The sequence below is a fragment of the Dipodomys merriami genome, unplaced genomic scaffold (genome assembly GCF_024711535.1).
Source record: "Dipodomys merriami isolate MVZ:Mamm:240054 unplaced genomic scaffold, mDipMer1.0.p SCAF_16, whole genome shotgun sequence".
Taxonomy (NCBI): Eukaryota; Metazoa; Chordata; class Mammalia; order Rodentia; family Heteromyidae; genus Dipodomys; species Dipodomys merriami.
In genome coordinates this window covers 15,159,832-15,177,809 of record NW_027202937.1, presented here as the reverse complement: position 1 = coordinate 15,177,809, position 17,978 = coordinate 15,159,832, and the positions used below count along the sequence as shown (strand labels likewise).

General features: G+C 40.8%; 1 pseudogene; it reads left to right on the top strand.

The window, feature by feature from the left end:
- The first annotated feature begins 5,865 nt into the window (after positions 1 to 5,865).
- Positions 5,866 to 14,304, top strand: LOC138828377 (E3 ubiquitin-protein ligase TRIM38-like; annotated as a pseudogene).
- Positions 14,305 to 17,978: the final 3,674 nt, after the last annotated feature.

Here is a 17,978-nt window from a genome sequence, read left to right as displayed (position 1 = left end):
ATTCCCAAGCACTGGGATTATGGGTGTATTCTACCACATCTAACAAATCATTACTTTTTTTTCTGTCATGGGGCTTGAACTCAGGGCCTGGGTGCTGTCCCTGAGCTCTTTTGCTCAAGGCTAGCATTCTAACACTTTGAGCCACAGCATCACTTCCAGTTCTCTGGTGGTTAATTGGAGATAAGAGTCTCATGCACTTTTCTGCCTGGGCTGGCTTTGAACTGCAGTCCTCAGAGTTCAGCCTCCTGAGTAGCTAGGATTAGAGGTGTAAGCCACCAACACTTGGCCCATGACTTTTTAAAAATATACATGTTTCCAGTATTTTTCTATGATAATCATATTAGTATAATAAAGAATTTTGTAACAGATACCTTTTCAACCAAGTCCATATCCTTGTTTTATGCAATCCTAATCTCTAGTAAATCTCATTAGTTATCAAATTTATGCCACATCCCCATCCATGTGTTGCTGTGATGCTGCTATTGAAAGTCTCAATTTATTTCCTCTAGAAACAGAGCCAGAAATTTCTCTTAGAAAGCTTCCATCCATCATAACCTCAAGTTGACCTAATATCATATTTCTACCTAAATTTTGTATAATAACTTAGGTCCCAGGATATGCAGTTATTCCTGAAGTTTGGTACTAAATGTGTCTGAATTCTTAACTGAAAACTTAGACCACATTCAACTAAGTTCATATGCCTCTCATACTTCAACTCTGGCTACAGTTTTTAACTTATAGGATCCATTCCTGTATTTACAGGATCCGTTGAAAACTGATCCTAAACTAATATCAAAGCTCCAAAAGGACTCGGCTTCTAAAATGTACTTAATTTGCTACACAAATCAATGTTTTTTTTGTATTTACAAAACATAAATATTTATCAGGTTCTCAAGCCCAGTATCTTGGTTGATAAGTACACAACCTCCTGAAACTAATGTGGGAAATTGGTGACGGACACATTCCAGAGCTAGTGGCTCCAATCCAGGAGGCTGTTTAAATATTCTTCAGAGGAAAAGTTCTGGCTGAAATTGAATTTTAGGCTGTTTTGAGAGGGATCGAATTCCACCTATAAGTAAGGGCCTTCGAGAGTTGGGCTTGGGCTGTCTGAATCCCTTCAAGGGAAGGGGATTTAGTAGGGAAGTGTGTTCTAGGAAGAAGCTCTTAGAGCAAGCCAGGTTGGCTCATTCTCTACCTTATCCGTGTACTCAGCCTCAGTGGTGATTTGGAACTTTCCATATCCACACAATTACTCCATGAGCAAATGCACAAGGAAGAGAGGAGGAAGGACATGTAAGCTCTGCTAGGTACTTCAATGGATCATTCCCAGATTTGTTGGAACCCAACCTTGCTTCTAGATTCCTTGACTCCATGTTCATGGTCCTGGAACTTCATCAAATTATTTTTCTTTACAATCTTTATGGAATTCCTGGACTACATTCTTCTCCTGGTGGCCTTTTACTTCTGTTTTAGAACAAGTGTGGCTTACTGCTCATCATTTCTGAAGAAGTATCCAGATCAAGTAGGAATTGCATCCTGATTTGTTAGCCTGAACTTTTTTTCTTGCCATTTTACGCCATTTAGAGTGGAGTGTTTCTGTTTTGTTTTAAACTTTGATTACTGAAAAACATTTAGAGAGAGTAATTTTTTTCTTAATTGTTTTAACCCTAAAGTCTAGTTGTGATTGCCATAGAGCAGACATTAGAGAAATGGTCACTGTTTGAGTAAGTAAACATGCTTAAAAATAAAATCAATTTATTGATTTCTATAAAATTTAATGTGTAAGCTTTAATCATTTAATATCATCCATAAGGGCAAAATTTAATTGACTTGAATATTAATCCAAAAATGATTTCTTAAAGGCAAAGCTGTACATAAGTATAACCACCAAAGTGTAAGAGTGCCATCTATTGGTGAAGATATTAACTAACTCTAGAAGACAGCCTTGCAAAACAAACTTTCAGTAATGGGCCCCTTATGTTGATTGTGTAAAATACGAAAGAAAGGAACAAAATTGAGAAATGCAGTTTTGAAATTTTCTAGGATTAATAGAAGTTATGCTCTCCTAATAAAGTACATACAGTGTAATCATATTTTTAAATGAGGAAGAAATGAAACATGGGATATCAAATATCACTTTTTTTGTCGGTTGTGGGGCTTGAACTCTGGGCCTGGGTGCTGTCCCTGAGTTCTTCAGTTCAAGGCAAGTGTTCTACCTCTTGAGCCACAGTGCCACTTCCAACATTTTATGTTCAGTATTATATGAAAGATGATAACCAGTACATTATGGGAAGAAAAACAAAAGATGATGTTCCTATTACTTCCTGTGTCCTAGGCCCTTTCCTTTTCCATTTCCCCTCCCCTCCTCCTCAGCCTTCCCTTTCCTTCCCTTCCCTCTTCCACTCCCCTCTTTGGTGCCAGTACAGGGCTTGAATTCAGGGTCTGAAAAGCCTTGGATTTTACTGCTCAAGGCTAGAACTGTACCACTTAGCCACATCTCATTCCCACCTTTTTGGTTAATTGAAGATATGAGTGACACAGGCTTTTATTTTTATTTATTTATTTATTTATTTATTTATTTATTTATTTATTTATTTATTTTTTCCAGTCATGGGCCTGAACTCTGGGCCTGGGTGCTGTCCCTCAGCTCTTCAGCTCAAGGCTAGTGCTCTACCACTTGAGCCACAGTGCCACTTTTGGCTTTTTCTGCTTATGTGGGGCTGAGGAATCAAACCCAGAGCTTCATGCATACAAGGCAAGCACTCTACCACTAAGCCACCTTCCCAGCCCCTGCATTTGTTTCTTAAGCAAGCATTTATTGTGTACTTTTCACTTATCATATAATGCTTGTTTTGCTTGAAGCTGTATATTTGCTAACAAGGTCATATTTCAGTGTAGTTTCCCATTCAAAAATAAATTCTATCTTGGTTGGTAACTGAACTTTGCTCTGATTTTTGAAGTGGACAAGTAAAGGTTAAACACTCAGAACCTGACCTCTAACCCCAAACACAGCCTGTTCTGCACAGAGCTCTAAAACTCATAGGAGCCTAGGATAAGGGCCCTTACTTCTGGGCTCTTGCTTCCTGTCCTGGGGTCCTGACTCTGGTGATAAGAAGTACTGAATTTGGGCAGAGAAGCCATGAGGGCAAAGGAGACCCAACAACCTGTAAAATGTGAAATCAGAAACAGAACAAAATCATTATTAAAAATGGGGCCAAATATTAAAGGCAGAACGCCTCTATAGAGAGAAACTCTAGATCAAATGGCCAATAGTCAGCCTAAACCTTTTCCATCCTTGCTAGAAAGCAAAAGACCATCTCTCCCCTCATTCAAGTTTACCAACCTGGCAGCTTTGCAGGTTACCACAAACTTTGCTGAAGCCACTGATGACCTTGAGGTTTATCACCAGCTATGCTGAGTGGCTGTATTAGTCAGCAGCTTATAATAAAAATCATTTCTGTAAAATAAACTGCCCCCACTCGAGGTTGTATTTTGACTTCTGTAATCCAAGGATATGTTTTGACTTTTTGTAATCATGTATCAATAGTGCCAATAGCATCAATAGCATTGGTCATGTTGACCAAGTCAAGATTATGTTTTGTCTATGCTCTTGTGACTCAAGGCTGTTTTGCTTCTGTAACCTTGCTTGCTTGCTTTGGTAAGCATCACCTACATGAAACCCCTTCCTATAAAAATTCCCCATGAAAAGCAAATGGGGCTGTTCTCCAGCTTTGTGAGCTGGGGATAGCTACATGGCTTAATAAAAGGCTCCCAAGCAGTTTAACAGTGCTGGTCACTCCTTTTGTTGATCATGGGTTCGAGTCCCACTGGCTCCAGGAAGCTGGGATATTTCAAACCCACACCTGGGAGCTGGCTGGGAGAGTTTTGTGATTCTAATGAGCCCACTGCTGTTGTGCCCCCTTTTCTGCCATCCTGCAACCTCAACCCTCCCCTGCCAAGCAATTATGGAACAAGAAGCAACCTAGGAAGAAATTTTTAAAAGCTCAACCAAGAAAGCTTGTGTACTGTATTTCTAAGGTGAGGGCGTAAAGCAAAATAGAAAGATCACACATCAGTGTACGAACTAGGCCTCTGAAGGAGTACATATACTTCATTGTAGAGTCACAAGGGATTTCATGCATTACTGATTGGACCTTTGTATTTATTGCTTTAAAAGAAGGCAGTTTTTCCTATGCTTTCCTCCCTGTTTCAGGACAAAAAGAAATGAGCAACTCCATTAACCTTATATCCCCAGACTCTGCCTCCCATATCAGTTTTCACTTCTGAACTGATGCCTTATTTAGCTTCAAGATTTCAGGAAGACTAGCTGCAAATCCTTCACTCTGAAGGAAATATTCAGGTTTGGACCTGAGTCCTCTGGGGGAAGGTCTACAAGGTGCCAATGTGGAGGGAGGGGAGCTAGGGGAAGGATGGGGCATGTATTTCCTGATAACAGAGCCCCACTGCCTACTGTGAAAGTACTCAGGGCTTTGCCTTATACCACTCACCTTTTGTCTGCCTTTGCTTATACCAGTGCTTACACAAAACTCAGAAAATCCAGACTATAAAAATGTGTGAGGCTCCTTGTGAATCCTTGTGGGGAAAATAATTAGCCAGGGAGTGAAAGTTTTTTTATAACAAATCCTTGGTGGCTTTCTCCAGAAGCTTAGTCTTAATTTGAAAGAAAACAGCCTATTTGGTAAAGTTCCTTAAATTCCTTTTTTCAGTTTTCAGTTCTAGAGAGTTCCATTTCAAAGAAAATGGCACAAATCAAACACCTGTCCGATTCCTCTCTGCTCTTAGACAAACATCCCCCAGGTTAAGGGAAGCCAGAAGAAACTGGATGGTTTTCAGAAGTAGCTACCACCCGTGGCAAGGGGACACAAGTTTTGGTCACTTTACTACCTGTGGTTGTCCAGTGTCTAGTGGTAGAACTTGAGAGGATCCAGAATCCCAGAAGCCTCCTATAGCTAGCCTCTCCTATCTCCTCTCCATTCTCTCTGCATACTTGGCTCTGCAAAGTCACTGTGTGCCAGCTACCTACATTTCTCCTGGGAGATAGTCCTGGTCTTCAGAAGATACCTAAAAGTGCTTGGTTCTGAAGGAGCTCTGCCTCCCAGAATAACTACTTACCAGGAAGAGTCTCTCCCTCCTTGGTGCTCTTTCCCAGTCTCTTCTCCTCATTTTGAGGTTAGGACACAAGAAGACGAAACCAATTCTTCAGGTTGTCTTGTTTATATTTGCCATCTTCCTGGTTGGGTCACCACTGAGACTTTATTAACCTGGTACTTCATAATTTATATAGGTTGAGGGGTCATGGTCAAGTTGGAGTCAACTTTGGTAGTGTCCCTGGAATCCTCCATAGGCCACTAAATTACTTGATAAAGCTATAGTACTATAGTACTGGTACTAATTATTGTTGAACTTATTAAAACAGGAATGAGTTTCACACTTTCTCATTCAGTTCTGACTCATCGAGTTCTGTAAGAAATTCCGCTTTGATTCTCTCCACACTTAGCTCAAGAAACATTTTACAACAGTAACCACTTCTTTGGGCTCTCAGGTAACCCCCAGGCACAAGTGGCATTTAGGCAAATGAAATCAAGAATAGCAAACTGGATTTTTAAATTTGATCAAGTTTTCATTAAGAGAAATGCCTCCACCTGGCATCAGCCACCATATTTGACAAATATTTATTTTCTAAATACTGATTTATTTCTTCATTCTAGGGGAGGGGGAGAGCCTCAGGACCTGTGGAGGCCAGTTGCTACCAGCTCAAGTGAGGTGTAGTTCTATCACTGTGGAACTTCCTACCTGCTTCATATCTACCACTAGATCCAATACTGAAACATCTCAGGAGTACCCATGGCCTCAGCTTCTAGTATCAAGAACGTGAAAGAGATAGTTACCTGACCTATTTGCATGAATCTGATGATTCGCCCAATGAGCATCAAATGTGGACACAGTTTCTGCCAATCATGTATGATGGCCTTCTCCAAGGAACTAAGGCAAAAGCAATCAGGGCTTCAGATGTTCAACTATCCCTGTGTTGTGCCTCATTTAATATGCAGATTCTTCAGAACAACAGAGAGCTGAAAAATGTAATTGAAGTCATCAAAATGGATTAGAAGATGCTGTGTGAGGAACATGGAGAGACGCTCCACCTATTCTGTGAAGATGAAGGTCAGCTTATCTGTTGGCGCTGTGAACAGTCAGAGCAACCACCAAGGGCATGCCAATGTGCTTGTAGAGGGCATATACCAAGGATACAAGGTGAGTTGGCATGTCCAGGGTCTTGGCAAATACCTGCTTTCATGATTCTTGCAAGAGAGCATGATGCCTAGCCTGAAGCCTAAGGTTATGAACGTGAAATACAACTTTCATCATAAGTAATGGCTGGTAGTAAAAATTAGGTTTTGATGTGTTTTTGCTGACTCAATACCATAGCGTTCATTTTGACAGGTAGTCAGACATTTTTCCCTTCTTTGCATGTCATGAGTAAGTTCTCCCTGCTCTATTATATGTTGTCCCCAAACCAAACATTTGAATTCCCAGATGCTGGAGACTCATACCTGTAATCCTAGCAACTCAGGAGACTGGGATCTGAGGATCATGGTTCAAAGCTGGCCAGGGCAGGAAAGTCCATATAAGTCCTATCTCCAATTAACCAACAAAAAGCCAGAGGTGAAGCAGTGGCCTCAAGTAGTAGAGCACCAGGCTTGAGCATAAAAGCTAAGAGATAGGCCTTGAGTTCAAGCACTAGTACTGGCACCAAGCGGAAAAAAAAGAGAAATGATTTTGGGAAATAAATGACAGCTTGACTAGGATACTGGTTCTTTGTAATTGGTTTGTTGATGCTATTTTTCAAAATGTTTCAGGACTACCTTTCTTAATGAACTCTGTCTAATAATTTCAGCTGTCATTCTGGTCTTTCCTTTCTGATTTACCCAGAAGACCTATAGTAGTTGATGTGTGATTGATTAACCATTGATTTATTATTATGTTAGGTTAACCACTTAACCAATTTTGTAAGATCTTCTTTTAGATGATTATCATATTGTATTGCAACTTTACCTTGGCATAGCTTTCATCAATTATATGGCTCAGACACCGGGTTGGTGAAGACTAGAAAACCATTTCCATTCCCTACTAGGCCTCATTTTCTACAGTACAGACAATGTTAAGTGATAAAGCATCACTTGTTCAGAGTTGCAGAGATCATCAATATGTTATTAAACACACAACAGGCTGCCTCTTAGCATGCTCCTTTTTAAGAACTCAATAAGTGTTTATTGCAAATTTAATATATCTTGAAGTTCAGGGATTGCTATTAGGTAACAAAAAGCTTAATTGCTTGAACGTATCCAATTTTTCATTCAGGAAAAACTAAAGAAAGCAATGGCTAACTTGAGCCAACTCCAAGAGGAATGTAGGAATCAAAGGATATTCATGACAATGCAAATAACTGACTGGAGGGTAAGAATCTGAGCTCATAGATCTCAAGATATTTTCCATTCTGAAGTTTAGGCACAGAGAATGATTGGAACAAAGTACATGGATGGCTGTTTGTCAAAACACCACACCAGATAGATGAAACCCAAGGTGGGGTGGGGATGGAGGACCATTGATCTTCTATGATGGTTCATGTCTGTGAGATTTCTTCACCAAGCCCTTCAATCTTCCCAATAGTAATGGCTGGGGTTCTTCATAACTCATTCTGGAAAAGCAGAACTGTTGTGTCCAATCCCTTAAAACTAGACTTACTGATCTTCACATTTTAAATGCATCAACCTGGTATGTAGGCATCAGCTTTCTTACCTGCTTATATATATACACCATAGTGCAGCATCTGACTCGCAGCATTCTGGGATCAGAAACTAACCTTAGAGAGCATTCAGAAAGCATGAACAGGTTCAGGTTGATGAGGCCAGAAAAAGAAACCTAAGTAATTTACATGGAACCTAATTGTAGACCTATTCGCTTGTAACTGCAAATTTTCAATTAGCCTCCAGATTGTTATTCCTCTGTGCAAACACATATGTAAGCCATTAGCTTATACTCAAAATCCATGGGTCAGTGAGCTGTTCTGCCTCTGACAGAGACCCTTTCTTTTATAGTGGATGTTGAACTCAAGCTTCTAGAAGATACTTTTACTTTTCTCTCCTTCTTTCTGAGATATTGGGTAGAAGACCTTGATTAAAACTTATGTGAAGGACTGAGAAGGTGGCTCAGTGCTAGAGTGCTTGCCTTGCATGCATGAGGCCCTGGGTTCGATTCCTCAGCACCACATAAACAGAAAAAGCTGGAAATGGCGCTGTGGCTCAAGTGGTAGAACTCTAGCCTTGAGCTGAATTGCTGAGGGACAGCGTCCAGGCCCAGAGTTCAGGCCCCATGACCAACAAAAAACAAAAAACAAACTTTATGTGAAGACCCATCAACTCAAGGGCTTAAAACTGCACTTGTCTCCTATAAAAAAAAAAAAATTTACTCGGGGCTGGGAAGATGGCTCAGTGGTAGAGCGCTTGCCTTGCATGCATGAGGCCCTGGGTTCAATTCCTCAGCACCACATAAGCAAAAACAAAAAAGCTGGAAGTGGTTCTGTGGCTCAAGTGGTAGAGCACTAGCCTTGAGCTGAAGAGCTGAGGGACAGTGCCCAGGCCCAGAGTTCAGGCCCCATGACCGGACCCCCCCCAAAAAAAAAGGAAAAAAAATTTACTCATGGAAATTACAGTTCTATATCTTCCCAAATGAAATCTTAGTCCAATAAGATACTTCATTTTTGGTCATCTTATACGTAAAGATTGAGAGGACTCTCCTTTACCAAGAATCAAGAATTCTTTTATCATTATGGTTCTCCTGGTACCTATCCTTAACAATGTTCTTTACCATCTATTACTTTAAGAAATCCTCTCAGACTCAGAAATACCTTCTACCTTCTCACATCTCAAATAGAAATTCTTTTAGTATGGGCGTGAGACATTGTATTCCTAGTAGTCTAGCCTGCCCTCAAACTCTCAATCCTCCTATCTCAGATTTTCCAGTGCTTGGATTATAGGTATATGGTATTATGACAGTATGAAAACTAGTTTTGATCATGGTAATGGATAACATTCAAACCTATCCCTTGGTGATTAAATCACCTATTATTCCAGGCCCAACTTCTTCCCAGATCTTGGCTGAAAAAGAAGCAAATCTATCAACTACAGAGAATGAGAGGCAATCTCCCTCACATATAAATGCCAGCAGGAGACTGGCACTTGGGAGATTCTTTCAGCTGAAATAACTTACAAGAAAATTGTGTCACAGTGGCTGATCAGGCATATTGTCTTTGTGTGAGCTAAAATATATATAACACAAGATATGCTTTTTATCGACTACAGAGGTCAGAGGCATTAAGATGTTCACATTCAGCATCACTATGGGCATCTTCCATTGCATTAGCTTCTAAAATGACACTGTCCCCATTAAACAATATCCTTTTCTCCCAGTACCTGAAATCCCTGTAACTACCTTCTGTAATCATGAATTTAACTACTGCTAGTACCTACAGTATTTATTCCCTATTTTCTATCATTTTATTAGCAGATTGTTATTAAAGTTCATCCTTGTTGTAGCCTGAGTCAGACTTTCATTCTTTAAGGCAGAGAAATGTTTCATTCTCTATACCATATTTTGTTTTTCCATGCATATAAACATGGATATTTGGTTTGTTCCTGTACTTTCATCTGTAGTTTTGACTCTAGAGACAGAAAAACATAAAGAGACAAAAAAAATCAAGTCTGACTTCAAGAATCTCCGGAGCTTTCTGCATGAGGAAGAAAAAATCTTACATCTGGAAGCTAGAGAAAGAAGAAGAGCAGATGCTGAAGAGAATGAGGGACAGCAAGGCCAGTCTGGAGCAGAAGAGCAGTGAACTCCAGAGCCATATCCTAGAGCTGGAGGCAAAATGTCAAGGCTCAGTCCAGAATATGCTTCAGGTGAGGCTGTGGCCTTAAAGCAGGCAAAGAAGGTATGTGTCACTGGCCTGGTGAGAGAACGGTAAGGAAGTATGGGAGGATTATGAAGACATGCCTCCACCCAACTGGCACATTAGACTCGGGAAGTAAGGTAATGTTCTTTTGGATGCTACATTAGTTTCATCAAGATAGCCTCTACTAGACTATACAATAATTTCTGTTCATTATGCAGATGTACAGTAGCCAGATGGAATCCTGGGCTAACTCCAGCCCTTGTTTTCCCCTTGACCCATGCACTCAGATTTCTTTTTTTGGGGGGGAGGGCAGGGTCTGGTCGTGGGGCCTGAACTCTGGGCCTAGGCGCTCGCTGTCCCTCAGCTTTTCAGCTCAAGGCTAGCTCTACCACTTGAGCCACAGAGCAACTTCTGGCTTTTTTCTTTTTGCTTATGTGGTGCTGAGGAATTGAACCCAGGGCCTCATGCATGCAAGGCAAGCGCTCTACCACTGAGCCACCTTCCCAGCCCCCTGCACTCAGATTTCTCACTAGAGACTCATTCCTGAAGTCCTCTTCCAGGTGACAAATGGTGACAGTGTGGCAGCCAACATGAGGGTTGAACTGTTCCCTTATTTACTTGTAGAAGTCATGTTTCATGCAACTGCATGATGAGTGTGTCTTATTAAGATAAACAGCTGAAACTCGGGGCTGGGAAGGTGGCTTAGTGGTAGAGTGCTTGCCTTGCATGCATGAGGCCCTGGGTTCGATTCCTCAGCACCACATAAACAGAAAAAGCTGGAAGTGGTGCTGTGGCTCAAGTGGTAGTGTGCTAGCCTTGAGCTGAAATGCTGAGGGACAGTGCCCAGGCTCAGAGTTCAGGCCCCATGACTGACAAAAAAGAAAAAGAAATCCAAAAATGCCTCGGACCGGCTCTGTCGGGACAATGGAGGACACCTAGTGGAGGAACTGGAATAGGTGGGGAGATGGCAAACAGACAACTCACACACAAGAGGAGTGGATGCTGAGTGTGATTTAATGCAGAGGATAACAAGCTTTTATAGCAAAAGTCTCCATGAGAAAGGGCAAAAGGTTACACAATCTTGCTGCAAGGCTTTGTTCTTGGGTGGTCACCAGCTGGTCGCCTGATCTTGTTTTTTGGATGACGAGCTATGATGATAGACACTTGTTTTTGGCTTTACCTCTATTTTTAAGAAATACAATGGGTTTCGATGTTTATCACCAATTAACCATTAACCAGAGCATATGGGCAAGGTGCTGGACAGAAAGGCATGAACTCTAGTACTTCATAGTTACTTTTGTTTAGTTTTGTACTTTATACGTTTCAAATCTTTTTTAAGCCATTGTGCTTAGAGGGTTTCCAATTTGTGGCCAAAAATCATGATATTCAGTATACTTAGTTAAATCTGGCCATATATCAAATTTAAGCTCATAGTGTCTTTTCTGTAACCCTTTCACATAATCATTTACTCTTTTCTATAGAGGCCTTAACTGTCTCATAAGATCTTTCTTGTTCCTTCTTTAATAGTAAGCACCAAGGAGGCCTAGATCTAGCAAATCTCTCAGTAAATGAAAGAGAGTAACAGGAAGTTCTTTCTCCTACGGTTGCCATCCTTATCATACACACCTGTTAAAGGCTATGGATATGGGGGAAGTCTTTAGGGTCCTCTAGATAATGGAGGATCCCATCATTTTTCTCTGATAAGCCATTGCCACTTTTCATCTACCAACCTTTTAGGAATCTTATTTAGCTTTTGGTCTAAATATCCCTCTACATCTTTCTTATCTACAGGATATCTATATGAATCTATTGTATATGCTTTAGGATTAAAGGAAAGTCTCCAGTAGCCATACACTCTTTCTGCTCTAGCCATGCCTACAACTTTTTGTAAATCTCTTACAAACAATTTCTTCTGCTGAAGTGACGTCATGAAACCCCCAATACTTCTATATTTACTTATGACTTGTCTACTAGCCTCCACAAGAGGGGCTTTCAGGGTAGCACTTAACTCTGGTGAGTTAGTCATATTCTCAAGACACTCATCAGATGTTGGAGTCGTCAACACTTTTAAGAAACAGCCTTGAATAAGGGAACGTTGAGCATGAGTAAGTACAATAAGCAGCAGGAACAGTAAAAGATTAATAGGCACTCCTATACAACAACAACAAAAAAGAAAAACAGCAACACATCTTTTCCAGGGGCTTGCCAGCCTTTTCCAGGAGGTAGGCCTCTTTGAAACCCCATTCTCAGATCTGAAAGCAGGTTTCCCATGCTAAGCAGACTCCACCGGAGTAGGCGTGGCACAAAAACAAAACAAAAAAACAGCTGAGACTCATAATCCAGGCTCCACACAAGGCACTGGTGGTGACTCTCCAGAGTTGAGAATAGAGCATGTCTATTCTACCACCCTGTGATAGTTGCTGCTTGACCTCAGGATCCCAGTCTCACAGGCTGTGGCTTGATTGACCTGAAAAGGATCTGTGTGATAAGTGACCTCTAATATGGGCTCACTAGAAGCCAATTTTGCCACAGGGAGGATGACAAAGTTCTGGTCTTCTCCTTAGAAAGCACATAAGCTGATGTCCTTGTGGACATTACAGTTCCCCACGGGCTTCCACAAGATGGTTGCAGACTCTTACAGAGTCAGCTTCTGAGGTTGGGATGGGAATCATTCCATGTGAGTGTGCATCAGGATTTATGGCTGGGTAGCTCTCTCTCCTTCCTTGGGAGGAATGGTTATGGAAAACTGCCCATGAATTTTTGATGTTGGCACACTTACCTTTTGTTTGGTTTTTGTTTTTGTTTTTCCATAACAGGGTGTGAAAGATGCTTTGGTCAGGTAAGCCCTGCATGATTGTGGGAAGGGAGCCTGGAGGGCATAGGGATCTGAAGGGAATGTAACACTGAGGCAATCTGTGGCCTCTGCTGTTCTAGGAGTTGGGCTGTGAAGCTGGAAGAACCTGAGAACTTTTCCCTGGAGATCTATACTATGTGTAATGCCTCTGAGCTTTATTTTGATGTGAAGAAAACCATAAGGTTTTATCAAGGTATGTGAACCCAATCCCTAAATGATATGGATGAGAGGGGTCCTTCAGTAGGAATAAGGGTCACCACCACCTGTCCTGAGCAGGCTCTCAACCAGAGTTTACTTATTCAGTGTGCTGTCAAAGTCTCTCTTCTGTGCTCACATACTCCATGAGCTCACACACTTAGTATGCTATGCATTTTGGCTATATCTGTAGACCCTTCTAGATCCTAGTCTCCTTTGATTACCCAGACACAATGATTTTCATTTCATAGTTCACTGACATATGTGGTAAGGAACAAAACTTGATTTGAGAATATGGGCAGTGTTGAAAATACTGTGTGGATTGGAGGTATGGCTCAAGTGCTAAAGTACCATCATGAAACAAAGGCAAGCAAGTGCTAGGTAGGCCCCAAGTTTCCTGGTACTGGCAAAATGAATTAATTAAATCAATTACTTAATAGCAAGTACAATGTGTTCTCATCCCCCATTTTCCAAATTACTTTGGTTGTATGGTGGTTTTATGTTATTTTATAATCAGCGTGACTCTAAGCACTGTACATCCAGATCTACTTCTGTCTGAAGACCGGAGACAAGTGACTCTTGGATGTGCCAAGAAAGATCTTAAGGCTTCACCTCAAAGATGTACTGCCTTCTCTTGTGTCCTGGGCTGTGAGGGCTTCACTTCAGGAAGACAGTACTTTTTTTTTTTTTTTTTTTGTCAGTTGTGGGGTTTGAATTCTGGGCCTAAGTGCTGTCCCTGAGCTTTTCAACTCAAGGCTAGAGCTCTACCACTTGAGCCACAGCTCCACTTCCAGTTTTCTGGTGGTTAATTGGAGATAAGGGTCTCAAGGACTTTCCTGCCTGGGCTAGCTTTGAACCACAATCCTCAAATCTCAGCCTCCAGTGTAGCTAGGATTAAGTGTGAGCCACCAGCACCTGGCAGGAAGACACTACTTTGAAGTGGATGTTGGAGAAGGAACTGGTTGGGATTTAGGAGTTTCTTTGGAAAAAAAAATGTACAGAGGGGCATTAACATGAATCTTAACCCTCAATTTGGATTCTGGATGATCAGGCTGCACAAGGAGAATAGTTATGTGGTACTTACTCTACAGCAACTTCTCTTTATCTGAATGAGCAGCTCCTAGTGGTAAGTTTTTCTAGACTATGAGGTAGGAGTTGTATGTTTTTATAGCATGACTACTGGTTCCCCTATTTTACCTTCCCAAAGGCTTCTTTCTCTGATATTCTCCTGCCATTTTTCCAGCTTTATCAAAATTACCCTTTGTTCCTGCCTCCTCCTGATTAATAAGGAAAGGAACTAAGTCTTTTTCTTTGTTTAACCAACAGGAAAAATGTGTAAATCCCATCAAGGCAGGTATTGGGTCCATTTTCTTCACTCTTATTCTTCTAGTACCTAGATTAGTGGCTGCTATTTTAAGATTTTTAAAATATTTATTTCATAAATGTATATTGAACTAATAAATATGAAGAGTGAAAGGCTGTCTCAGTGATGGTCATCTTCAATGAGGGGAAAGCAAGAGAATGATGAATATACATTGTCCTCTGTATGTTTCTTTAGAGGATGTGGCACTTAGGTTTTCAATAGTGGTTGGATGTTGAGTAGGGTAATGCCAATGGCTAGATTATCTGGATCCTCTCACTTTGTTTGATTCCATTTGAACTCCTGTGTAGGAGATGAAAGAAAGCAATCCTCTTTCAGTTGAACAAAAGAGCAGGAAAGTCAAAACAGTAGTGAGTCAGTTAAGTCCTAAGTTCTTTACTGTTTCTTGTTCTGGAAAAAATAAAAGGAAAAATATGGTGAAAGCAACATTGAGAAAGCTTTTTAGGACACGGGGTTTACACAGGTACTAGCTATTCCCTGATAGTGGTGCATCCATCTTTTACCTCTAGTTAGCTGGAACAATGGTGTCACCAGATTGAATTTCCAAATTGTAATAGCTTGTTGTTTCCTGTCCATGAAATACAGCTTGCTTGAAAAGCCAAAGGCTGAATACTGACAAGCACACACTTCTAGCTGCCAACCATCAAATCACATATATTCCCAACTACTGCCTATGCATGGCTCTAGAGGGCTCCATCTGCTCTGATGTCACACTGACACTTGAGATGACCTTGAGTTATTATCCGAAGGCACCATGAAAAATAATTATAACTATTCGGGACCAAAAGAGTTGACATTCTGATTCCTGAAAATCTTCCTTTGCAATTAACAGGTTTGATAACAGCATACATAACATATGTGTTCATAACCTATACCTATATAGATGCTTGTATAGTATGAGGATTACAGGCATACCTTTTGAGTATAAGATTACAGGCATGGACCTGTAATCCTAATTACTCAGGAGGTTGATATTTAGGATGCTGGTTCCAGCTGGACAAAGCTAAAAGAGAATATTATCTCCAATTAGCAAAATTCTGGAAGTACAGATGTGGCTTAAGCGGTCGAGCCTTGAGGCCCTGGGTCCAAATCCCAGTACTAGTACACAGACATACATGGAAAAACCCCTAAAGTCACTAACAATGGAACAATATATTGATTCTAAAGTCTTAAGGTGTATATCAGGAGTTTATACCTCGTGTGTGTGTGTGTGTGTGTGTGTGTGTGTGTGTGTGTGTGTGTGAATCCTGGGGTTTGAACTCAGGGCCTGGGTAATGTCCCTGAGCTTTTCTGCTCAAAGCAAAATGCTCTACCACTTGAGACACTTGCAGCTTTTTTTGGTAGTAGTTTATTGGAGATAAGAGTCTCATGGGGTTTTCTGCCTGGGCTGGCTTCAAAGCATGATCTTCAGATCTCAGCCTCCTGCATAGCTAGGATTACAGTTGTGAGCCACCAGCATCTAGCTGCTTACAGTTTTTAAGTTTTTTTTTTATTAGTTGTATGGGGGAGGCTTCACTGTGACATGTCCATAGATATACATACTGAGCCATAAAAAATGAATTTTTAAAAGATTTTTTAAAGTCTTACTATAGATAATTGAATTTCTGAGACATGATATACAACACAATAGCAATAAAAAATCTTATTCTTTGGCCTATACTGGTTAACTTTAAGCTTATGAGTAGATATTGGATGAATACTTTGAAAATAGAGAATAAGAATCCAAGATAACTCAAATTTTGATTATTTTTCTTTTTTTCCTAGAAGCTAAATTTTCAGTGAAAGCCTAGAGAATATAATTAATCTGTGCACAAATCCTATTATAATATCTAATTCTTATTCAATAGCCTTTATTGTCCCAATATTGTATATGCAGGTGTTTATTTCTGTCTGGTGCTGAGGATCAAAGAGTAGTAAGTGCTTTACCACTGAACTACATCTCAGCCCCCCAAAACATGTATTTTACATGCAAAAGTAAAGGTGTTTATTTGTTACATAAACTTTTATTTTGGCAGTCAAAAAGAAGAGATAAAGCTCTCTTGTTTGATGGATATTTGTATTCTGTTTATATACTCTTCTATCATTTGCTTCTGTTCCATCTTAAAGTTCAATTTTCCATATCAATTCCTATTTTTCTCATTGCCTGGGAATACTGATTCTAAGCTCCCTGAACCTGTATCTTCTGAATTACAATTCCGATGTTCCAGATAGTTCTTTTATTTTTACAGTATATGAATTTGAATTGACAGTGTCTCAGCTAGCTTCCATTGTAGCATCTTCCAACTACCAATTCTACCTGAGCCACACATTAGCACCAACTTTGTCTCTAGCTACAACTAAGAGTTCTGACAAACATTTAAGGGTGGCAAGCTAAAAATCAGGTTTTTCTAATTAAAAAACAAACAGGGAGAAAAGACATTGCATTAGACAGCTAACAATCTCCACTCTGTTCAGATATGTAAACTGTCTTCATTAATGAACTGAAGAAACAAAAGCCTTCACACTCACATAAGAGCTTAATAAGAGAGAGCTGAGAGTGATATATGTACATGCTTGTAATCCCGCTATTGAGGAAGCAAAGGGGGGAGAACAGGCTAGCCTTGACAAAGACTGACTCAACTGAAAAACTAAAAAAGGGCTGGGTGCATGATATCTCAAGTGTAGAGAACTTGCCTAGCTTGTGCAATGCTGGGAGTACAAGCTCCAGGATCCACCAAGTAAAAAAATTAAAATAAATTTAATTCATTTTGTAAGTATCTCAGCTTGGGGTAATATAGCAAAATATAGACAGTGACTTACACAACTGAAGTTTCTTGAGTCTAGGAAGACAAATACAACGTCTAGGTGATTTGGCACCTGGTTTGAGGATGACTGTCTTCTTCCTCAAAACCCCATCACGAGGAGCCCATTCTATATAAACTGAACTAACCTAATTACTTCTCAAAGGCCTCACCTGCAAATATTTCACCTGGTCACTGTAAGTGTGTTTGTCCCTCTCGTCAGCATATATTTCTTAACAGAAATTTCTCCTCTTAAAGCATCCTTCTTATGGGTTGGCCCTACTGGAAACGATCTCTGAGGAGTGGGGGGTTTTGTTCTACTGGACAAACTACACTCACTCTCAGGGATTGGCATTCCTGGAGAGGATAGCAGGGAAGAAGTAGCTAACACCTATGGGAAATGTAGTGCTTGAGTGACCCAGTGGCTCCCGTCCTTTGCCATAAGGGCTGGTGCTCAGTGATGCACCTGGCGAGTTGCTCCATCCATCCTTCCAATCTGTTCATTATTTGTGCTTGTTTTTTCCTTGAGCAAGTACATGAGAAAGGCTCACAGAAGTGGAGGCAAAGTAAAACGATCTCACGTTCTGGTTGAGTGCCAGCGGGGGGGGGGGGAGAGGGAGGAGAGAGAGAAAGAGAGAGAGAGGAAAAAGAAAAAGAGAAAGAAAAGAGCGCACGCGACCGAGAAGGCAGGCGTTCCTTCACTTTCCCCTCGGTGAAAGGACCAACCCGAGAGCGCAAGGCGCGAGCGCGTTCATTGGCCCAAAGTCCCGCGGCCCCGCCTCCCGCGATAGTTTCATT